General features: G+C 46.4%; 1 long non-coding RNA gene across 2 annotated transcripts; it reads right to left on the bottom strand.

Moving 5' to 3' along the window:
• Positions 1–25,695, bottom strand: LOC140721793 (uncharacterized). Of its 2 annotated transcripts, none has more exons than XR_012097465.1 (4): positions 25,623–25,695; positions 15,706–15,868; positions 2,909–3,003; positions 1–114 (listed from the first exon to the last, which is right to left on the bottom strand). It is a non-coding gene; the product is annotated as an uncharacterized lncRNA (long non-coding RNA). The 2 variants fall into 2 exon arrangements; XR_012097464.1 differs by having other exon boundaries at positions 12–114; positions 2,649–3,003.

The following is a 25,695-nucleotide window of genomic DNA, read 5'->3' on the forward strand; positions in this document are numbered from 1 at the left end:
TCTCAATCTGACCCTGCTTCGGTACCTTGCTTCCTGTGTCCCGATCAGCTTTCCCCGATGATCCGCCTTGTAAACACCTCTTCAGTACTTTCCCTACTCGTTTCAATGTCTTACCTGAAATAAGTGATGAATTGCAGTTTATAAGAGTATGATTTAGATCTGAGCAAAACTGATTCAGACTGCAATGGAGCCGTGACTCTGGCTGACCAGATTTGGAGTGGGACTGTGCTGGTTACTGTGAACCGTACATCCTGCTTGGTGACCATACCGATAAGCCGGTGACTGAAGACATTCACTCCCAGTAAAATAACAGGATAGACACAGTAATGCCAATCACTTAATTCACAGCAGTTCAATGATGATCACGGGATCTTAATGCAACGGTGTCCGGTGATACTGGGAAATTAAATAAAGATATGACGTCAAACGTACCGACCTGTAATTTCTCGGATTTCTTTTAGATCCTTTTTTAAACAATGGAACAACGTGAGCTATCCTTCAATCCTCCAGCACCTCACCCGTAGTTACCGACATTTTAAATTTATCTGCCAGGGCCCCTGCAATATCAACACTAGTCTCGTTCAAGATCCGATGGAACACCCTATCAGGTCGTGGGGATTTATCTTCTCTGATTTCCCTCAAGATAGCAAGCACCTCCTCCTCTTCAATCTGTATAGGTTCCATGACCTAACTACATGTTTGCCTTATTTCCGTTCACTCAATGCCAGTTTCCTTAGTAAATAGAGATGCAAAAACCATGTTTAAGATCTCCCCTATTTCTTTTGGTTCCATGCATAGCCGACCACTCCGATCTATAAGAGGACCTGTTTTATTCCTTACTATGCTTATGTTCTTTATATACCTGTAGAAGCTCTTTGGATTATCCTTCACCTTGACTGCCAACGCAACATCTTGTCTTCTTTTAGCCCTGCTGATATCTTTCTTAAGTATTTTTGTGCAATTTTTATACTCCTCAAGCACCTTATTTTCTCCTTGTTGCCTATACCTGTCATACATCTCTCTCTTCTTCTTTTTCACAGTTCCAATACCCCTCGAGAACCAAGGTTCCTTATTCGTATTCACTTTGCCATTAATCCTGACAGGAACATACAAACTCTGCACGCTCAAAGCCCTCCCACTTAGCAGTCACATCCTTGCAGGGAGCAACTTGTCCCAATCCACGCGTATTAGATCCTTTCTCATTTCTTCAAATTTGGCCTTTTTCCAGTTTAGAACCTCAACCCGAGGACCTGATCGATCTTTATTCATCATCAAGTTGAAACTAATGGTATTATGATCACTGGAACCAAAGTGTTCCCCTACACACACTTCCGTCACCTGCCCAAACTCAATTCCTAATGGGAGATCAAATATTGCGTCCTCTCTGGTTGGTACATCTATATATTGATTTAGAAAACTTTCCCGAACACATTTTACAAACTCTAACCCATCTAGACCTTTAACAGCATGGGAGTTCCAATCAATGTGTGGAAAATTAAAATCCCCTACAATCACAACTTTTTGTCTCCCTGCAGTTGTCTGTTATCTCTCCGCAGATTTGCTCCTCCTATTCTCGCTGAATGTTGGGTGGTCTATAATACAACCCCATTAATGTGGTCATTCCTTTCCTGTTTCTCACCTCCACCCATATGGCTTCGGTAGACAAGCCCTCTAATCTGTCCTGCCTGAACACTGGTGTAACATTTTCCCTGTCTAGCAATGCTACCTCGCCACCCTTCATTCCTCTGCCCCTACCACGTTTGAAATATTGGAACTCTGGAACATTAAGCTGCCAGTCTTGCCCCTCCTGTAGCCAAGTTTCACTAATGGCTATAATGTAATTCCACGTGTCAATCCAGGCCCTCAGCTCGTCGGCGTTCGCCACAATACTCCTTGCATTGAAATAGACACACCTCATAAGATCATTACCACCATCAAAGACACTTACTGACTTTGCAGAAACTTTTAACATTATTTATTTTCAACCCCGCTCCACTATCTGCTCTGGAGCTCTGGTTCTATAGAACGGACTTGATTAAGCTGGAATGAATTTAGTGGAGAATGACCAGTATGCCACTGGACTAGGATGTTGGGTTTTCTGTTATGTGGTTCGTCTGGGACTGTTTGCCCTGGATAATTGGAGCTTGAACATCTTACACACGTACATAAAAATAATCAGGGGCGTAGATAAGGTAGATGGTCATAGTCTTTTTCCCGGGGTAGAGGAGTCTAAGACTTGAGGGAAGAAATTTAAAATGGACCGAAGGGGCATTCGTTCACGTGGCGGGTGATGGGTATAAATTACATGCAGCCAGAGGAGGCAGTAAACACAAATAAATTTAAAGAGAGAGGATGTGGGCAGGGAAAAGGATAGAAGAAGTCTATAAGGGAAATTTGGGAAAAGCTGTGGGAAAATTGAGCAAGCACAAAAGACATTTGGATCAGCATTAATTAGCTGGACCGAAGGACCTGTGTCCCAGCTGTAATCTCTGTTTTATTACCCCCGGAATCAGAGTTGAGCACCATCACAATGTCTGCTGGGGACTGAGACATTTGGTCATTGGCCAATCCGGGTTTTCCATCAGAGATCCTGGGAATTTTAAATCCAGGTATCAGATCACCTTATTAGGGAAATATTGAGAACTCACATTCACCATTTGTACACAGCCCAGCCATGGATTCGGGTATTAAAACACTGAAGCAAACCGCATATTTATCCAGAATGAGATGTCATCTGATCCTCAGCCATTCACAACTCCGGCAATGTTCTCGGCTCGGCTACAGAAAACAGATTTCGGAAACTCCGCTCATCTCCTTTCCGCAGCAGCCCAGAAAACCAGGAGGGAGTTGATAGCTGCCCTTCCAAAACCAGAAATGCTCGTTTATCACACAATCTCTGAATTCATACCTCTGTCCATTCTGATTGTGACAGTATTGTTGATTGTCGTCGTCTTGTTCACACTTTGGTCCCGGTGAAGAAATGCTCCACCTGCCGGTGATACCCTGAATTACAAACAAGCAGAATGTGAGTCAGACAGAGTACGATTACAGTACTTTGCAAATAACAGTATCGCCATCCCCTGTATCAGAGCATCCGTTGGCTTAGGGACAAAACATTCCCTGTTAATATCAACAGTCAATCTCCTTAAAATAGACTCTATAAACAATAAACTCTTTTGGACATTCCTTAAAATAGTGATCTGGTGGGGGTGGAAACAAGAATATAACAGGGTTATGTTGTATAGGTGATTGTTAACTACTACTCTCTGGACAGCTCTCCAATTGCAAAGTGGTTTAAAAAGGATAAAGGATCCTGGGCTGCATAAATAGAAGCACAGGCACAGAGAGAATAGAGGTAGGTACTTTGAAAAAGGCTGGTTCCTCCCACAACTATCACAAAGATAAAGGCTCTCAAGACAGGGCAGAAAGGAGACAGAAAACAATTTTGACGATGAGAAACTTGACACATCCAGACAGCTTACATTTGCTCTGCTCAGAACAGATACGATAATAAAGTAAGCTGGTTAAGATGATTTAAATCTAGAAAATAGATTGGGGAAATATTAAATGGTAGAATTGTAAAGACTTGGGGAGATTGGATGAGGTTGATTTGTAAGAGACCTGAAAATTTAAAAACAAACGAGTTTAGAGTCTGTAATATAATTCCACATACTCCAGTGAAGGCAGATTCAGTTGTAATTTCCTGTGATGGGCCCATTTCCCTCCTGGCCTCTTCACTCCATCTACACATCCCAACTGCTTCTGGAATTATACAATTGTGCTGCCTCATCCACTTCCTCTGGCTGGTCCCCCCACATAATCACCAGCCTCTACACGAAACCATTGCTTCTCGAGTTGATTTTTCAATCGATTTACCACTCCTCTGCCCATTTAGATCCCCTATAAGCTACGATAATCTTCACCGTGAACACCATCCACTAATTTTGTGCCATCTGCGAACTTACTGGTCAAGCCTTGTACATTCACATACAAATGTTTGTAGGATAGTAACTGTTCTGGAACCTGGTGTTGCGTGTCCTGAGGCTCCTGTACCTTCTAGCTGATGGCAGCGGTGAGAAAAGTGCATTGCCTGGACGGTGAGGATCTTTGATGATGGATGCTGCTTTTCTACGGCAACATTTCATGTAGATAAACTCAATATTTGGGAGACCTTTACCCGTGACATACTGGACCAAATCCAGTACCTTTTGAAGTATTTTCTGCTCAAAAGCATTGGTGTTCCCCGACCAGTCCGTAATGCAGCCAATCAGCAGACTTTACACCACACATCTGCAGAGCTTTGCCAACGTTTTTGATGACATTCCGAATCTCTACATACTCCTGAGGAAGTAGAGGCACTGTCGTACTGTCTTCGCAATTATATTTATATGATGGGTCTGGGACAGGACCGCGGAGAGTGAGACCCAAGAATTTAAAGTTACTGACCCCCTCCAACTCTGATTCTCCAATGATTACTGGCTCAAGGACCTCGGGCTTCCCTCTCCTGAATTCTACAATCAGTTTCTTGGTCTTATTGATATTGAGGTTGTTGTTATTACTCCACTCAGCCAGGTTTTCAGTCTCCCTCCTGTATGATTATTCACCACCCCTTTTGATAGAGCGCACAACAGAGGCGTCATCAGCAAACTTATATATGGTGTTGGAGCTGTACTTAGCCACACAGTCACAGGTGTAAAGCGAGTAGAACAGGGGGCTAAGTACACATCCCTGTGGTGTTCCTGTGCTGATGGAGATTGTGGAGGAGATGTTTTTGACAATCTGAACTGAGTGGGGTCGACAAGTGAGGAAATCCAGGATCCAATTGCACAAGGATGTATTGAGGTCAGGTCTTGGAGTTTGCTGAATAGTTTTAAGGGGATGGTGGTTTTAAAGGTACTCTGATAATTTTTACTTTGAACTTCCTCAGCGTCCCGTATGAGGCAAATGACATCGAGCTGCAGCTCCAGTTCCTCAACTCATTCTCTTTTCACGACGTCACTTGTCTCTTTCACTGAGGGCCAGTGATCAGACAATTAAAAAAAACAAAACATGCAGCACTCCTTCTTGGGCTGTTACTGAACAGTGGCTCACCAAAGATAACCAAAAAAGCAAACAACAAAGCTGTACACCATGTACCGTGAGTTTCATTATGAGCAAGAGTAACGCGGCAACATTCTATAATAATGAAATTGAAGTTGTATTGGCTCCTTTTACCCTGCCTCACGCTGCATTTAGTTCAACCTGTGCTGGTGATGTTCCCCCAATTCACTGCCCCAGGGGCGAGGGTCCTCCCCCAATCCCGACCCCGCAGACAATCCCAACACAGAATGGAAAGGAAACTGCCGCCCATCCAGGAACAGTGAGCATGCGCAAAGTGATTGTTGCACCATCAGTGCAGGGGGTGGCGGGGCTGAAATGAAACCTGCAGATACTGCAGATCTGCGGTAAAATTAGAGGGGGACACAGGATCCTGTGACTGGTGGAGGGTCTCCCGTGGCAATAAACCGGATCCTTATTTTAATTGTGTGGAAATATCAGATAGACTGGAAATTCAGGAGGGAGGTTTAATTGAAGTGCACACATTTTTGAGTAACTCAGAAAAATAGAAGAGACTAAATTCTCACACAAATGGGTAATATACCCAGAAACACAGGCTGCATTTCGGCAGGTTGGAAGAGTGGAACGGAGTCAGGAGAAACATATTCCCCACCTGCAACGAAAGGACGTGATAGATGTAGATCTCACTGCCTTGTCCAAACTTTCGAAAGATGGGTGTGTTCCCAGCACCATCGCCTCATCCTCACCCCTCCCGAGGAGCAGAATAACAGGGGCTGAGCGTTAGCTCATCCCAGGCGGTTTGGTATGAAGGTCCCACAACTCGGACTGACCCCGGCAGGTTCCGTCCGGGAAGCGGGTCGAAGGCCGCCAGTTCGATTGAGATAACGGGTCTCACTGCCCAGCATCAGACCTCCTCACTCGGGACTGGTCTCAATACTCACCGATGGGAATGATATGGCTTCACCCCGCAGTCAGTGATCCATCCCCCGGCTCCCCGCCCGGGGGACTTTTCCCGACCCTGAAACCTATTCAACAAAGAATGGAAAGGAAAACACCGCCCATCCGGGAATGCGAGCATGCGCAATGTGATCAATGCGTCATCAGAGGGGAGGACTCTCCAGGGTGATCTGCTTTGGGATGGAGTGGCTGCAGTCAGTGCAGAGTCTTGTTGTTTAGAAGATTCATAAACAACAGTTTTATTGATGTTCACTGGAATTGCCAGCAGTGAAAACACAGATTGCATCAGGTGACAGAACACCTCCCGTACACAGTCTTGTCTCCTGGGAAATTAAACACTTCCACAATGTCGACCTTAGGTATCCCTTCCTCTAAAAGCGACTGAATCATTCAGATCGCTGATCACTAAGAGCAATTATGGTTTGTTGGTCATTAAAGTTCGCCCTGGGTGGTTTGGATGGAGTTGACGTGGAGTTCGGGGTGTCACAGTGAAAGAACCGGACAGCCAAACGCTCTGACCTAGTGTCCTCCGGCCATGGATGGTGCCGCAGTGAACCTCCTGCAGAGCGCAGGCGCAGTGCCGACTCCAGCTGACGCCGGCGGGACTCCTGTACGAGCGGCGGTGAGGAAGGGGCTGATCTCAGCTTTGAGTAAATAGAGGGTGATTTGCAGTGGGAAATGTCCGGTTTCGAGTTCTTCCCAACAGCCAGAGGCTCCGGGCTCTCCAGTCTTTCAGTCCCGGTTTTGCGCCTGAGCCGGGATTGTGGGATCAGTTAGATGCGGGTCCCCTTGCTGGGAGAGTGGACCTGCGTGAAGAAGTGCTGTCTGTGTGTGCGGATGTGGGCTGAATGCTGGGAAAGATTTGGGGCGATTGGCACAGTAGAGGGAGGGTGGGATATTGAGCGTTATCGGACGCAGTTATTGGACGAGGAGGACGGACATGGGGCAAATTAAGTGGTAAACTAGGGAGGATCTGATCCATTGGATCTGACAGGATACGTCAGGAAGCAACAATTTTCTCTTCATATTAATTAATTACTGTCTAATCTTGCTGTTAACATTGTGTTTGTTACAGAGTCCCAGAACCTACAAAGTCTCAGTCTACAAATCTCTGGTGAGGCCGCAATTAGAGTATTGTGTTCAGTTCTGGTCACCTCATTATAGGAAGGATGTGGAATCTCTGAAGAGGGTGCAGAGGAGATTTACCAGGATGTTGCCTGGATTGGAGAACATGTCATATGAAGCAACGTTAGCAGAGCTGGGACTTTTCTCTTTGGAGCGTAGAAGAATGAGAGGGGACTTGATAGAGGTCTACAAGATTATGAGAGGCATAGATAGGGTGGATAGTCAGTACTTGTTTCCCAGGGTACCAATAGCAAATATCAGAGGGCATAGGTACAAAATTAAGGGAGGGAAGTTTAGGGGGGACATCAGGCGTAAGTTCTTTACACAGAGGTTTGTGAGTGCCCGGAATGACTTGCCAGGGATGGTGGTGGAGGCTAAAACATTCGGGGTAATTAAGATCCTCTTGGACAGGCACATGGATGAAAGAAAAATGGAGAGTTATGGGGTAGTTTGGGTTTAGTACTTTTTTTTAATGATTATATAGTTCGGCACAACATAGAGGGCTGAAGAGCCTGTACTGTGCCGTACTGTTCTATGGTTCTACCCTAGACAGCCATCACCGTCATGGGCTGCGAGTACAGATTGGGAATGGAGAGAGGGTGTCAGTGACCTCTGCATAAGAGAAGGACATGGGTTCGTACAGCCTCCTGTGAGATATAAATGTTCTCACAATGGGATCAAAACTGGTGGCACATCTGGAGTTAAGAAAATGGGATATTACACAACACAATCATCACATGTCCTACCGGCTAACAGGAATAAAATGCTTTTAATATAAAATTGAAAGTAAAGTGCTGGAAACGGTACATCAGATTGGATCTGAGGAAAGAGAAACTGTGGAAGACCCAGTGTCAGAACTGGACTGTCCAAGATGCTGCCCGATCTGCTGAATGCTCTCAGCGTTTTCTCTTTTTACTTGAAATGTTGCGCAACTATTGACTGATTACAAGATGTTTGTGATGGACTGAACGAAGCTGCACAACTTTAATGCCCACATTCATTAGTTTTGCCTTCATTTCAACAGAGGGATAATGCAGTCGATACAGTCAATGCTCACAACATCCTCCCCATCCCACTATCAGTCTGTTACATCTACTTCCAAGTCTCCTAACAAAGATTAACACAGTGGACATTTGGTAACATTGAAACTAAAATCGGAATGGCTGTCATTACCCTACCACGTGCTGTATTGAATAAATCCTCTGGTAATCCAGGTAACAAACACCGATTTCAGAAATGACTCAGTAAGGCAAAATACTTCACAATGAAGACAGCGACAGAAGAGCGATTGTTGGTATAATCATTGTTGTGATACAGGCTGGACAGATATTGAACAAGACATTTGATATATACCATTGAGTTGGTGGGATACAGGCTGGACAGAGGTTGAACAAGATGGTTGATGTATATCATTGAGGTGGTGGGGTACAGGCTGAACAGAGGTTGAAAAAGATGGATGATTATATATCATTGAGGTGGTGGGGTACAGGCCGTACAGAGGTTGAAAAAGATGGTTGATATATATCATTGAGTTGGTGGGATACAGGCTGGACAGGTTGAACAAGATGGTTGATATATATCATTGAGCTGGTGGGAAACAGGCTGGACAGAGGTTGAACAAGATGGTTGATATATATGATTGAGGTGGTGGGATACAGGCGGGACAGAGGTTGAACAAGATGGTTGATATGTATCATTGAGGTGATAGGATACAGACTGGACAGAGGTTGAATGAGGTGGTGGGGATAAGGAGATTGAACGAGGTGAGAGAAGGGATCAAGGATAATCACTGATGGTCCTCCAACAATACACAGATACTGAATTAAAAATACAGATTACTGTACAAAGATTCTAGAATGACAGAGATAGAATAGCAGGACCTTCCTCCCTACCAAATGCGCCTCAGTCCATCTCCATTTAATCACACTCAGGATTTCGGTTTGTCCTACAGAAGTGGGTGATCTCACATTTTCCACATTGGGCTCCAGCTGACCTGTTGTTTCCACTCTTTTATTTTGCCTGCGTAACCCCGAAACCTTTCGACAAGGGACACAGAACATAGAACGGTGCAACAGGAACAGCCCTTCGGACAACAATGTTGTGCTCAAACTATTTAATTAATCAAATCGCCAACTGAACTAATCCCTTCTGCCTACACAATTTCCCCTCACATTCATGTGTCTATCTAAACATCTTTTAAAAGTCCCCAATATATCTGCCGCTACCATCACACACGGCAGCACATTCGAGCAACCCACCACTCTGTGTGAAAAAAAAACACTTGCCCCTCACATATCCTTTCAAACTACCCCTCTCACTTTAAATGCATGCATATTGATTTAGACATTTCTTCCCTGGGTAAAGAGTTATTCTCTAACTACTGTATTTATGCATCTCATAACCTTATGAGCCTCCATCGTCTCACCCCAGTCTGTGCAGCTCTAGATAAAACAACCGAAGTTTGTCCAGCCTCACGTTACAGCTCATGCCTTCTAATCCAGGCAATATCCTGGTGAACCTCTTCGCGCCCTGTCCAGGGCCATTGACATCCTTCCTCGAATGAGACAACCACAACTGTATGAAATACTTCAGATGTGGCCAAACTCACGGTTCATGAATCTGCAACATAATTTCCTGAATTGTAAATGCTATATCTTGACTAATAAAGGCAAGCATGTCATTTGCCTTCTTAACCACCCTGTCAATCTGTGTAACCACTTTGAGGGAGCGATGAACTTGGGACTCCTTGATCCCTCTGCTCATCGACACAGTTAAGGGTGTTGCATTTATGTGTACTATCTCTTTATAATTGAGCTACAAAGGTGCCAAGATAATCATCACGAATCAAATCTCACTGAGTTTTCTCACGAACTGTGGAATTTATGTCAAGTGCGCATGTATGGGAAGGTACAGGTACAGAGAACCACTGATTTGTGGCAGGATCACAGGCAAATACATTCAGATAACACACGGAACATAAATTATACAATTCTGTATCATTATCAATATAGAAATACAGGTTTTATGTCATAACCATCATACAAATATATATATAGTGTCAATAGTCATAAATACTGTTTTTGCTGACTTGGAAATGTTGATTTGGTCCCTCAGCCAAGTTGTTGACACAGTTTGGGAACAACTGGGCTCCAAGCACCGGTCCCTACAACACTCACTGGGACATCCTGCAGGCCCAAGAAGGATGTGGTTATTCTTTTCTTTAAATACACAGACAGCATGAACAGGAGTAGGCCATTCAGCCCGTCCAGTCTATCCTGTCATTCAATCAGACCCAACATTGTTCCATCCTTGCCCCCCAACACCACTCTATACCACTTTACCCAGACCATTGGCCCCACTTGCAGCTCAACAGTCTGCCAGTGATTGACCCGCAAAGTGATGAATCCCTCTGCTCGACACCACTGTGGGCTCAGACATTTCCACAGATGAGCCCCTCCTGTCCCTTCCCCACTGTTAATGGGCTCCTTCCCCTATCCTGCTCCTGGATCCACCACTGAAATAAACATCCTCTCAGACTCTGTCCACCCCCTGTCACACCATCTTTATCCTCACAGTAAAATCCCTCACACTCGCCCTTCTGCCGAGATCCCTCCCCATTGGGCCGGCATCAAGCCGATGAACCGAGTGGTCTCCTCCTACCTCTCAGCAGTACAACAGACTCCGGTTGCAGGAGTCGCTTCACAAACGCCCCAACTTCCCTCGGAGGGAAGTGGAAATAAATCAAAAACCAGGACATTTACTTAAGGTTTGTTCCGCATTGACGGGGAGTTCGATGCGAGAGCGGGAGATGAAAGCAGCGGTGGTGACGCCCTCTCAGCTGCTCTGCCTCCGCTATTGGGTGTAACCAGTGATAAACATGGCTTCACACCTATGTGAAGAGTGTAACTTCTCTGTTGACTGTGGGGTGGGGTTGGTGGGTCAGGTAATTGTCACCTTAGCCGGTAATGTTCGACCGTCTCAACGACAGTGTGACGTAAGGAACTGCACACGTGACTTCAGATCCTGGTGAGGGGGAACCCACACGTGATATCAGGCATGTGGGGGCGCAGAGTGACGTCAGATCCCGGTGTGGGGATCCCACACGTGACATCAGGCATGTGCCGGGGTTACTAAACTTGAACATAAATTGGACAATGATTGTATCATAAACAAAATACATGATAAATATAGATGTTTTCATTCAGTCAATATCAGACTTGTAAATGTTGCATTTTGTCCCTAATACAGACAGGGAGCAATCATGCTCCAAGGGTCTCTCCCCACAACACCCACTGGGACAGCCTGCAGGTCCAAGGTGGGTCTGTTCACTCCGTTGTTTAAACCCAGACACCTCAAACAAAAGCCCGCCACCGGGTCCTTATATTCGGTGTCTACATTCCCCCCAGCGCTAATGCTAAGGAGGCGCTTATGAAATGGTCGAGGCTATTAGCGATCTGCAGAATGCACACCCTGATGGTCTGTTTATTGTCGCCCGTGATTTCAACCACGCGAACCTTAAGTCAGTGCATCCCAAATTCCATCAGTATGTGGACTTTGCAACAAGCGGGGAGAACGTGTTGGACCGGGTTTACACAAACATCCCCGACGCGTACCGGGCAGAGACCCACCCCCTCCTCGGATACTCAGACCACATCTCTGTTATGCTAATCCCAGCATACAGACCGCTCGTCAGGCGCTTCAGACCAGTTCAGAAGCAGGTGAAAACCTGGCCAGCAGGAGCCATCTCTGCTCTTCAAGACTGCTTTGAGCACACTGACTGGCACATGTTCAGGGAGCTGCAACCGATGGCGACTCTACCAACTTAGAGGAGTACACGGCATCAGTGACCAGCTACATCAGCAAGTGCATTGATGATGTTACTCTGTCCAAGACCATCACTATACGTGCCAACCAAAAGCCATGGATGACCGCGGAGGTGAGTGCGCTGCTGAGGTCCCGCGACTCCGCCTTCAGATCAGGCGACAATGCAGCCCTAACAACAGCAAGGGACAAACTGACGCGAGCCATCAGAGTGGCAAAGCGTGCACACGCCCAGCGAATCCAAAGCCACTTCCATGACAGCGGCGGCATGCGGCGCATGTGGAAGGGCATCCAGGACATCACCATTTACAGGACAACATCACCTGACTGTGCAAGTGATGCCTCCCTCCCAGATGCGCTGAATACGCCCAGTTTGAGGAGGAAAATGACGAGGCGGCGAGGAAGTCCACCCCTCCTACAAACGACCAGATGCTGTGTCCGATGTGAGAAGATCCCTTTGCAGGGTCAACCCACGGAAGGCTGCTGGACCAGACGACATCCCTGGTAGAGTGCTCAGAGGATGTGTAGACCAGCTAGCAGATGTTCTCACTGACATCTTCAACATCTCCCTGAGCAGGGCCACCGTTCCAACGTGCTTCAAGGCCGCCAACATCGTCCCCGTGCCGAAGAAGTCTTCAGTTTCCTGCATAAATGACTACCGTCCCGTTGCACTCATATCCATCATCATGAAGTGTTTCCAGAGGCTCGTCATGAGGCATATCAAGACCCTGCTGCCCCCTCACTGGGCCTGCTGTTGCCACCACCATCCACCTGGCCCTAACCCACCTGGACAAAAAAGACACATACGTTCGAATGCTGTTCATAGACTTAAGTTCAGCACTCAACACAATCATCCCTCAGAAACTGATTGGAAAGCTGAGCCTACTGGGCCTGTACACCTCCCTCTGCAACTGGATCCTAGACTTCCTGACTGGGAGGCCTCTGTCAGTCCGGATCGGGAATGGCATCTCCAAAACCATCACACTGAGCACAGGGGCTCCCCAGGGCTGCGTGCTCAGTCCACTGCTGTTCACTCTGCTGACTCACGACTGTGCTGCAACAGATAGCTCGAACAACATCATCAAGTTCGCCGATAACACGATCGTGGTGGGTTTCATCAGCAAGAACGACGAGTCAGCATACAGAGAGGAGGTGCAGCGGCTAACGGACTGGTGCAGAGCCAACAACCTGTCTCTGAATATGAACAAAACAAAAGAGATGGTTGTTGACTTCAGGAGGGCACGGAGCGACCACTCCCCACTGAACATCGACGACTCCTCGGTAGAGATCGTTATGAGCACCAACTTTTTTGGTGTTCACCTGACGGAGAATCTCACCTGGTCCCTCAACACCAGCTTCATAGCAAAGAATGCCCAGCAGCGTCGCTACTTTCTGCGAAGGCAGAGGAAAGTCCATCTCCCACCCCCAATCCTCATCACATTCTACAGGGGTTGTATTGAGAGCATCCTGAGCAGCTGCATCACTGCCAGGTTCGGATAATTGCACCATCTGGGATCGCAAGATCATGCAGCGGATAGTGAGGTCAGCTGAGAAGATCATCGGGGTCTCTCTTCCTGCCATCACGGACATTTCCACTACACGCTGTATCCGCAAAGGAAACAGCATTATGAAGGACCCCATGCACCCGTCATACAATCTCATCTCCCTCCTGCCGTCTGGGAAAAGGTTCCGAAGCATTCGGGCTCTCACGACCAGACTATGCAACAGTTTCTTCTCCCAAGCTATCAGACTCCTCAATACCCAGGGCCTGGACTGACACCTTGCCCTATTTAGCCTGTTTATTATTTATTGTGATGCCTGTACTGTTTTTGTGCACTTTACACAGCCCTGTGTAGGTCTGTAGTCTAGTGCAGCTTTCACTGCGTTGTTTTTACGTATTTCAGTTTAGTTTTTGTACTGTGTCATGTAACACCATGGTCCTGAAAAACGTTGTCTCATTTTTACTATGTACTGTACCAGCAGTTATGGTCGAAATAACAATAAAAGTGACTTGACTTGACTTGAAGCCTTATTCGTCCTGGTTACTTCAGAGGAGATAAACCCCAGTTTTCCCACTTCAATCCGTCAACCTTACAGCTCCGCCAACTCCTTGTTGAGGAAGAGTGACATTAAAGAAACGGGCTTGTTGGATCTTTTCCGGGAGTCGGGTTAGGAAACACGTGGCGGGATCTACGGAGGGAACTCGTAAATGACGAAGCCCACATCCCCATTGGTTGATATGCTAGATGGTTATTTGCTGTCACCAATCAGGGATAAGTGAAATTCACGTCACCGCGACAGATACCGGGCACGCACAGCATGCTCAAATCGTCTCAACGTCAGCCCGGGAGCGCGAGGGTGACGAAGCTCCGCGAGAGGATGCGCGTGGGCAGTGGGCGGGGCGGTGAGCTCGTTCGCGCGGTAGATGGGGAGACTGTAGAGTCAGTAAGCGCGTCCCTCGGTCCCGTACCGTGCTGGCCATTTCACCGAGTGAGTCATGGTCGATCCGCAACCCGCTGGGGTACAGCATTAACACACAAATCTCCATGTATGTAGTTATCAATGTAGATTTTCTTTTCAGTTCCACAATAACATTAATATCCGGCTGTTATATTGGCTTATACTAATTAAACTGTTAGAACTTTTCTAAACAACACACCGAATGCATAAGTGGACCACTCAGCCCTCCGAAATTGCTACTGATCTGATTTAAATTTTTTTTACGCATTCCCCGATGTTCATTTCGAAAACAATTCAACCCCACTCTTTATAAAGAAACTAGGCTTTGAATGGAATCAAAGGCTTTAATTTCACTGGCCCGTGGGTACAAAGAGTTGCTGACTCCCGCGATTAACACCAGCAAGAAAAACAGGAGGGTGAGAGAGGGAGTGACGGGGTTGGGGGTGGATCTGTTGCTGCTTTTCACTACATGATGCCCTGTCCACAGCCAAACCTCCCACCGTCCCTCTGAGCATTGTATCTAACTGAATATCATCTCCTTCATCATCTGATCCAACACGCTGCTTCCCATCCCGAAATGACTGAGTTTAAACCGACTCCGGCAGCTCCAGCAGTCCTGGCTGCAAAAACATCCGTTCATCTCAAGTACAGATATAACCCATGCCTTTGGTACAGGGTCAAACAGGAACATTACGAAACCTGTTTCTGCTTGATCACAGATTCACAGGTCTGACAATTTATTGGTAGAAAGATACTTGATGACGCCAGGCTACGTAAATGTACATTATTGGTTGGCATTTGCTAGTTAGGTCTGAATGAAATGTGGTGGTGGGACATTTGGCTTCAAGAGGGTTTGCTCTTAGCAGAGGCTTGCACGACGATATACTCCAGGGCAAGTATATCATTGCAGCTTGCAATAGACAGAGGAGTCAATGACATGTTGCTGTGGTTCATGTTAATTCAACATTTCTGCAATCACTACAGCAGGAAGCAGTTGCGGCGTCTTATAAAGGGAGGAAATTCTCACCGCGTTTTGAAATTATTATGACATAACACAGACAAGCAAGGAAACATCAGAAGTGATGTTTGAATTGAGCAAACAATATGAGGAATGTGCGTGGCCTCACAGAGCTGATGCTGACAGCAATTAGCAGATCTGGAGTGATTGCAACTGGCATAACTGGCACTTCCACATTTATACAGTTCCGCTCCAACTATTTCCTACCTTCCTTGGTACAGAACTGTAATGTCTAAAAGACCAGTGTTTGAGTAAATGAGACTCACCAAACTTCCTCCTGACTGAATCAATGGAATCAATGAAGGTTTCTCTCCAGTTGATGCTCTCAGTCCTCGGACTGGTTCAATTGTTGCTGTTCCCTCATCTTCAGTTGTGGTTTACTTCCAGTCGTTGGCTTTTCTTCCAATAAACCTCTCACCGCAGGTCTAACTTTAACCAGAGAGAATAGAGTATGTTACTAATACAAATGAGAACAAAGCATTAAACTGAAATTTAAATATTGAACGCATATATCATGATCCGAGTGAAGAAATCTGTAACTGTCCCTCACACTTTTCAAAGCCTGACATGGGATGCAAAAGAACACACACAAAATGCTGGAGGAACTCATCAGGCCAGGCAGCATCTGTATGTCGACGCTGCTCTCTTCCATAGACGCTGCCTGGCCTGCTGAGTTCTTCCAGCATTTTGTGTGTGTTGCTTGGATTTCCAGCGTCTGCCGATTTTCTCTTGTTTGTGATGGGATACAATGAAGTCATCGTTCAGTCATAGTATAAGATACAAGTCATAATACATCGGAGTAGAATTGGATGACTCGGTCATTCTAGTCTGCTGCTCAATCATTCATGGAAGATTTTATTTTCAACACCTTATTCTCGCTTCCCTGCTATAACACTCAACCTATTTAGCAACCCAAAATGTGAATATACCCAACGATAGCCTCCACCACCCTCTGTGACATCAAACTTCACATTCCCCCAACCTTTGGCTGAAGAAATTTCTCTCAGCTCAGTTTTTAAGTGAAGCTTCTTTATTTCTGAGGCAGCACTCTCAGATCCCAGACTCTCCGTCTAATCAAGACACCCTGTCCATTCTCACTGCATCCAGACTTGTTGCTATTCAGTTAGTGTAAATAATCACTCCCGCCCTATCTACCCACCCCCCCCCCCCCCCCGAACACTATCCCTGTGAACTGCACTGAACACAGGCCCAGGGCCATCACTGCTCCACACGCATAAAGCTTATGATTCCTCAGCTTATTTTGTGAACCTTGTTAGCAACAACTGTACTGAATACATTTCCGTGAAAAACAGGACATTTGGTACAAGGATAATGTACTGGGAAAAATCTGGTTTCTTTACTCTTCTATTAACTCTCACAAAACGAGCGCAGGTGCCCTGTTCCATTCACAGAGGATATAAAATGTTCCAGGGTGAATGTAATAAAGAGAAACTGGAATCACAAGAAATGCTCAGCAGGTAAGGAATTGCTGTGGGGAGAGGAAAAAAGATAGCGATTCAGTTTCCTAACCTTTCGTCAGAATGGATTCATCCAGTTTTTAGTGGAAAATCTTGGGGTGCTCTCCATGGAGCGGTAGGGACTGAGGGAAGATCTATAGAGGTTTATAAGATTATGAAAGACATTGACAGAGTAGACAGGGAGCATCTTTTCGCTGGTTAGAAATGTCTAATATCAGAGGCCATGCAATGAAGGTGTGAGCGAGTAAATGCAATGGAAATGTGAGGGTAAGTTGTTTTACTCAGAGAGGTGTGGATGCCTGGAATGCGCTGTCTGTTATGGTGGGGGAATCAAATACATCGGAGGCTTTTAAGAGACGTTTAGATAGATGTGTGTGAGGAAGATTGAGAGGATATGGACATTGTGCAGGTAGGAGATTTTTGGGGTGGGTGTTGATATACTTTTCAGCTGGTTTGGCACACCATTGTGGCCGAAGGGGCCTGTTCCTGTGATGTTCTGTTCCATGTTCTGTTCTATCTTCAGCATCTTGAGTTTCCCTTTGACTCCCACTGGCAGATAGACAGGTGACAGTGAAGAGGAATTTCCAAATGTGAATTGATTTCTGAAACCCCGGGCTATTTCTACTGGTGCAAACACTAAACAGCGTATTTAATCACAACCTCTCCCTGTGAGGGATGGAATGGGAACTCATTCTCTGCTTTGCTTTCAAGGGAAATTCAGAACCAAACATCTGAGCACAGAGCAGGAATACTCGCTCAACATCTCATAAAACCGGACAACTTGATCTCCGGTTCATTTTATCTGGGTCAAAACATGTGTGGTATCCCAGGATCCAACCTCAGAGGGTCACAGCCCGCACCGAGAGCCTCGCACATCTTTTCCAGATCACACACTGAGAGATTCACGCTACCAATATCCAGCCCCCGGAGACGTCTGCTTCATTGAGGAAGGAGGAACATCCAGCCGCATCTGTAAAAGAACCGACGTAGACCGAAGCCCAAACACAGACAGTCCCATATTCCCGGAGCCTCCATCCCAAGATTGTATCTCAAGCACCAGCTCTCCCAGGGCTCTTTGTTGCCGGTAATATGCGGCAGTGTCTCAGCTAATCCCAGTTCAAAAACTTACACTCCCACACCAACCCATGACAGAACTGGGGCCTGATGATCCTTTGTCTAGATGGAGATCAGCCGGGAAACATGGACACTGGGTCACGAAGAGGGTGCTGATACATTTCAACTTGTCTCCTCAGTTACATTGAGCACATTTGTTCATTATTTTATTGGCGACAGTCATCAAGCCCAGGTCAATTAACAGCCACTTTCCCCGTCGTGTAACAAGAACAATATTTTTTAAATATAACATTGAAAATATAGCACTGGAAACTGAGTACAGGATATTTCTTTGTTCTTTTGATGCACAAAACACTGACTGATTGCAAGATGTTTGACACACTGAACAGAATCGCATAAATGCAATCCCTACAATCATTAGTTGTTCCTTCATTCCAGCACAGACATCCGTCCCGCACAGTGAATGATCAAAGCATCCTCGTATCAACACTGGCTGCTGAGGCCCCTGTCTCTCCGCTGACAGTCAGTAAACAGAGAGAGATAAACATGTTCAACTCTCCTTGCAGCTCCAGCGAGCTGTTGCCCTGGCGACGGAGGAAGTGGCTTGCAAAGATAACTGAAAAAGGAAATAATACTCAACTTGACATGTTCTGAATTTTATTATGGCAAAGATGAAATGATCATTCAGCCATTTTGTAACGGTGAAACTAAAATTCCACTGGTTGTATTTACCCTGTCGAGGTGCATTCAGCCAATCTCACGGTGGTTCCATCTCTACAGAACTTCCAGCAGTGCAGACGCTGGTCCAAAATAAAAACACGTTGTTGGATACAACCCGTCTGCAACAAATGTCGATTATGTGTTCAAGTTTTAATGTAGATTCATAGAGCCTTTAGAGCACAGACAGAGGACTCTTAGCCCGTCCATTCCGTGCTATGTTCGGTCCGGTACCATCAGCCTGCACCCAGACCATAGCCCTCTAGACCACCCTCACCTATGTACCTACACAGACATCTCTTACATACTACAATTGAACCTTCATCTCTAATACGGCTGGGAGCTCTTTCAGCATTCGCACCGCCCTCAGAGTGAAGCAGTTACCCCTCAGATTCCCTTAAGTATTTCACTTTTTAAGGATGCGTACAGCTCCTCTACTCTTCCACCACTGGGAAGGTCAGAACACAACTTGGTGCATCTCAAACTCTGCTACGTGCATCTGGTGAAGAGTAAACCTGCAACCTCGAGGTCAGTGAGGAAATGGTCGGGGGAGGCTTATGAGGCACTCCAGGATCGTTTTGACGTGACAGACTGGCAGGCCCTCTGTGAGCCACATGGAGAGGACATTGATGGGCTCACAGAGTGCATCACTGGTTACATCAACTTCTGTGTGGACTGCAATGTTCCGGCAAGAACTGTCCTTTGTTATTCAAATAACAAGCCATGGGTAATAAAGGACATTAAGGACATCCTGAACGCTAAAAAGAGGGTGTTTCCAGATGGAAATAGGGAGGAGCTGAGGACAATACAGAGGGACCTGAAAGCCAAGATCAAGGAGTCTAAAGACAAGTATAGGAGGAAGCTTGAGTGGAAACTCCAGCAGAACAACATGAGAGAGGTCTAGAGTGGGATGAGGACCATCACTGTTGCAAACTAGCAACAGAGGAGCAGAAGGCAGTGTGGACAGGGCCAACGAACTTAACCTGTTCTTCAACAGATTTGACACTGTGGCCCCTGCTCATCCTCCTCATGATTCTTCTGTTGTCGGCTCCCAACCAACACATACTCCACTGTCCACTCCTACTCTTCCTCACAGCCCCCTACCCTGCTCACGTGACTACACACCTCCTACATTTGAAACCACCACGGTGGGCTTCACAGCTGAACAGGTGAGAATACAGCTGAAACGTCTCCACCCAAGCAAGGCTGCAGGCTGCTCAAGGCCTGCGCCCCCCATCTATGTAGAGTACTTCACCATGTATTCAACCGGAGCTTGAGTCTCCAGAGGGTTCCTGTGCTGTGGAAGAACTCCTGCCTCGTCCCTGTGCCGAAGACGCCGCGCCCCAGTGGCTCTAATTACTACAGACCGGTGGCATTGACCTCCCATATCATGAAGACCCTGGGGAGACTTGTTCTAGAGCAGCTCCGGCCTATGGTTTGGCCACACTTAGACCCCCTCCAGTTCGCCTACCAGCCCTGACTAGGAGTTGAGGATGCCATTGTCTACCTGCTGAACCGTGTCTACGCCCACCTGAACAAGCCGGCGAGCACTGTGAGGGTCATGTTTTTTGACTTCTCCAGTGCATTCAACACCATCCGCCATGCTATGCTGGGTAAGAAGCTGACAGTGATGCAGGTGGATGCTTCCCTGGTGTCATGGATTACTGAATACCTGACTGGCAGACCACAGTACGTGCGCTTGCAGCACTGTGTGTCAGACAGAGTGGTCGGCAACACTGGGGCTCCACAGCGGACTGTCCTGTCTCCCTTTCTCTTCACAATCTACACCACGGACTTCAACTTTTCCACAGAGTCTTGCCATCTTCAGAAGTTTTCTGATGACTCTGCCATAGTTGGATGCATCAGCAAGTGAGAAGACGCTGAGCAGAATCACCTACAGCTTAATGTGAAAAAGACTAAGGAGCTGGTGGTGGGCCTGAGGAGGGCTAAGGCACCGGTGACCCCTGTTTCCATCCAAAAGGTCAGTGTGGACATAGTGGAGGATTACAAATACCTGGGGATACGAATTGAAAATAAATTGGACTGGTCAAAGAACACTGAGGCTGTCTACAAGAAGGGTCAGATCTGTCTCTATTTCCTGAGGAGACTGAGGTCCTTTAACATCTGCCGGACGATGCTGAGGATGTTCTACGAGTCTGTGGTGGCCAGTGTTATCATGTTTGCTGTTGTGTGCTGGGGCAGCAGGCTGAGTGTAGCAGACAACAACAGAATCAACAAACTCATTCGTAAGACCAGTGAAGTTGTGGGGGTGGAACTGGACTCTCTGACAGTGGTGTCTGAAAAGAGGATGCTCACCAAGTTGCATGCCATCTTGGACAATGACTCCCATCCACTGCATAATGTACTGGATAGGCACAGGAGTACATTCAGCCAGAGACTCATTCCACCTAGATGCAACACTGAACGTCATAGGAAGTCATTCCTGCCTGTGGCCATCAAACTTTACAGCTCCTCCCTCGGAATGTCAAACACCCTGAGCCAATAGGCTGGTCCTGGACATATTTCCACTTGGCATGATTAACTTGTTTTTATATAATTATTTATGGTTTTATATTGCTATATTTCTACACTATTCTTGGTTGGTGCGGCTGTAACGAAACCCAATTTCCCTCGGGATCAATAAAGTATGTATGTCTGTCTGTCTGTCTGTCCTTTTGCCCCAAATTCACCCTCAGATGGGCAAGCGCTTAACTGCATTCACACTATTTATACGACAATACATTTGTATAAATCCAGCAGGGGTTTCCAACATGGGATCTCTTTAAGACAATAACTCTGCTTCTACCTTAATGGATCTGAATTCCCATGTCAATTTGTTTTGTCCCACATTGCAGACCCTCTACTAGTCAATGAGTAAGTCATATCCTCGTTTGCCCTGCCAAAATGTAACACCCCACACTTATCTGTATTAAATTCCATCTGATAGTTTTCAATCCAATTTCCCAGTTCCACACAACTCCGTTTTGCCAAGAGACTTGAATCTTTCCAGGGCAGTGTGCTAACAAGCTACAAATGAAACAAAAACTCAACAGATAATCTGTCGAAAGATAATTTTTTCCGGTCTAACACCCTGTATCGGATGGCTTTGAACAATTTCTAAATTGATTTCAAGTCCCCAGCATCTTGAGTGATTCTTTAATTTCAACTGTTCACAGACAGACAACAGTGAGAAGGAATTTCCAAACACGGTAAGGATACTGAACCCAACGTGATAACCAATGATGCAAACACTGAACAGCTCATTCCAGGTACTCACTACCTCTGTGTATTGAGATTACCTCTCATATTCCTTCGATCGGACTCCCCAACCCTGGGAAACGAAGCCTGGTGTATGTAGCTGGGCATCAAGGGCTTCACAGACTACGTGAGGGAAAAGGTAGCCTTGACTGTACCAGTAACGCTTCCCTCCCTGGCGCTCTAAGCACTGCTTCGAGGCACAATACAAGCCAGTCACGAAAACTACCCCCCGCCACCCCGAGAGCTGCGCAGTCAATGTCTGTAACAGAAGACGTAATAAGGCCTCTGCAAGGGTGCTGGGCCAGAAAACATCCAGGCTGAGCTCGCATACAGTGTGCACATCAGCGCATTGATCTCTTCACGGCCATCGCCAACACTTCACTCTTCCAGGCTGCCGTTCTCACCTGCTTCAAATCAGCCACCATCATCCCCGTACCAACGAACTCGACACATTCAAAACAAACCGACCTGACGCTGGTCAGTGTGGCGTGCATTGAACGGCTGATAACGGCACATATCAAAAACTACAATCCTTACTCACTGGGCACTCACCAATAAACGTACGTACCGAATCACTCCAGGACAGATGCCATAGCGTCTGTCATTCCCCTTGACCTGACACACACTGAAAACAGGGACACTTGTGTCAGAATGCTGTATCTGAATTTCAGTTCGGCATGTAACACTATAGTCCCACAGACATTGGTGAACCAATTCCTTCTCAGCCATCTAATTACACCACTGCTCAACTGGATGTTGGGCTTCCTAGCTAACAGACCACAGACAGTCAGGTTGCACAACCGCTGTTCCTTCCCATTATCCAGAACTTGGCTGTGTGCTGAGCCCACTGTTGTACACTCCACTCACACAGTCTGCATGGCCAAACACCCAACAACCACACTGAAATTAAAATCGCCGATGACACAGTGTGGTGGGGCTCATCAGGAACAATAATGAAATGTCATACAGAGAAAACAGCTTAAGACCTGGAGCCAGTCAAATAACCTCTTTCCCAATGTCAACAAGACAAAGGGGATGGTTATCGATTTCTTTCTCCCGCTTGATTTTATAAACCTACAACGTCACCCAAATTTGTATGTGCTCCGTGGAATAAAGATCCAACTTGACCAACCTTTCCCTATAACTTGGCCCTCTAGCACAGGCAGAATCCTCATCAATCTCTTCTTCACCCTCTCCAGCTTGATAATAGTTTTCCTACAATATGGTAACCACAACTGTACGGAATACTCGGTGTAGCCTCACAGGCTATTTATATAACTGCAATACGATGTCTGCAAACCAAAACTCAATGCCTGACTGAATAAGGCCAGCATGGATAAAGCCTTCTTTTCCACCCTCTATACCTGCACGTCCGCTTTCAGCGAAAGTTACCCTGGTAACCCCAGCTCGCTCTGTTCCACAACGCTTGGTGCGCCGTCATTCAGCATACCAGGCGCACCACGGTTTCACGGTCCAAAACGCACCATCTTTCACTTGTCCAAATTGAAAACCATTTCCTGTATCTCAGTCTATCTCCATCACTGACCAACATCTCTTTGAAATACATGATAACATGTTGCAATATCAACAAGACCCCCTGAAGACTCCCTAGTATCACAACTTGCTAGCCGTGCTATGTGTATTCATAAACAAATCAAAGTCATGAATGACATATTTCAATACCAACATGCACATCACAGTCGTCACAAGCCTCCATTCGCTAAATCCAACTTGAGTTATCGTCCTGTATTTGCTGACATCGAGTCGGGTCAACATTGTTGTCTCTTTCTAAAACGTCATCATGATTGTCAAGCTCGGCTCCGCTGGGCGGTGTAATCGGTGATTTCCCCACAACCAAAGTCCAAACGCTCCGATCATCTTTTTCGCTGCAAACTGAAGAGATTCAAACCCAGCTGAACAACCTGGAGTAGAGCTTGTATACTGCCTGTTCTATAATCTCAGGGACTCCATTCCAGTATTGCAGCTCCCCTGCGACGCTTCGCTGCCGGCGATTTGCCGTGGGTTTCCTGCCACTTCTGATTCACATATTAAGGTGGAACTGGAACCAAACAAGTATTATAACCTACATAAAGACTGCTCAGTGACGCTTTGGGACCGGCGATTTGTCGTGGTGATCCTGGCATTTCCGATTCACAAACTGAACCTAATGATCGTCTATCCATCTTACTTCAAAATTCCTGCAAAAGAACATTGTCCTCTCCCTCTCTCCCCTCTCCTCACTCCCCTCTCTCCCTCTCTCTCTCTCTCTCTCTCTCTCTCTCTCTCTCTCTCTCTCTCTCTCTCTCTCTCTCTCTCTCTCTCTCTCTCCTCTCTCTCTCTCTCTCTCTCTCTCTCTCTCTCTCTCTCTCTCTCTCTCTCTCTCTCTCTCTCTCTCTCTCTCTCTCTCTCTTTTACTGCACAGATATTATCTGACTGCAAAATGTTGGGGGCGCCCAATACTGTTCAACAGATCTGTGTAATGCCAGCCCCACCCCTCCTAATTTGTTAGTTCTCAGTCCATTCCTACGCGTGTGTAATACATTCCATACAGTCAATGCTCACAGCATCCTTTCCTCCCACTATCTCTCTGTTGCAGTTGCTCCCGAGGCCACTTTCTCTACGCTAAGAAGCGGTGACCACAGAGCGATAAATGTGTGCAACATTTCTTGCAGCTACCGAGGGCTGTTACCCTGAAAACGGAGGAAGTGGTTAACCGAAAATCATCGAGAAAGGAAATAACAAACTCAACATAATATGCTCTGCGTTTCATTGTGACAAAAATCAGCACAGAAGCCATTTTGTAACGCTGAAACTAAAATTTAAATGGCTTAATGGCTGCCTTTACCCTGCCTCGTGCTGTATTCAATTAAACATCAATTAACCGAACAAAGAAACACAGTTCCTGGAAAACATAGTAAAGTAAAAGTGCAGTACAATACTTGAGAATGAGACAAAGGTTAGAAAAAAGATTGTTGACATATATCATTGACGTGGTGAGGTACAGGCTGGAAGGAAGTTGAACAAGAAGTTTTAACATATTGATCTGTGTGGATGGTATGTAAGACAAAATTTTCACTGTACGTTGGTACATGGCAATAATAAACCATTCCTCACTTAAATTGTGTGGAAACATTAGACAGTCTGAGTTTCAGCTCCGGAACTTCGGGAGGGCGATTTCACCGAAGTGTACAAATTTTTGAGGAACAGGCAAGAGGGAAAGGCTTAATTCTCGCAATAATAGGGTTATGTACCCGGAAACATTCGCTGCGCTTCGGCGGGCCCTAACAGTGGAATGGAGTCAAGAAAAAAAAAACTGCCCACACAGAAAGAGGGGACGTCAGAAATTTGCCATGTCTGAACTGACGAAAGATAAAACTACTCATACACATGGAGCAGCGTCCCGCAAATGCGATTACTCCGTTTAACCTCCGGCTGCAAGAACACAACAGGCCGAATTTCCCCAGGTACAGCGCATCTGATGATTGCAGTCCCGGCATCACCACACTACCCGTTCCTCGGGCTAAAGCAACAAGTGCTGAGCGGCGGCACGTCTCAGGCGGTTGGCTGTGAAGGTCCTACAACCCGGACCGACCCGCCAGTTTGATTGAATTAACGGGACTCAAACATGCCCGCTCGGAAGGGCCTCAACTACTCACCGGTGGGAACTTGATGTATTTGCCTCGCAGACAGCGATCCTTCCCCCGTCTCCCCGCGACGATGCGCTTCAAC

Source organism: Hemitrygon akajei, unplaced genomic scaffold, assembly GCF_048418815.1.
Source record: "Hemitrygon akajei unplaced genomic scaffold, sHemAka1.3 Scf000061, whole genome shotgun sequence".
Classification (NCBI taxonomy): domain Eukaryota; kingdom Metazoa; phylum Chordata; class Chondrichthyes; order Myliobatiformes; family Dasyatidae; genus Hemitrygon; species Hemitrygon akajei.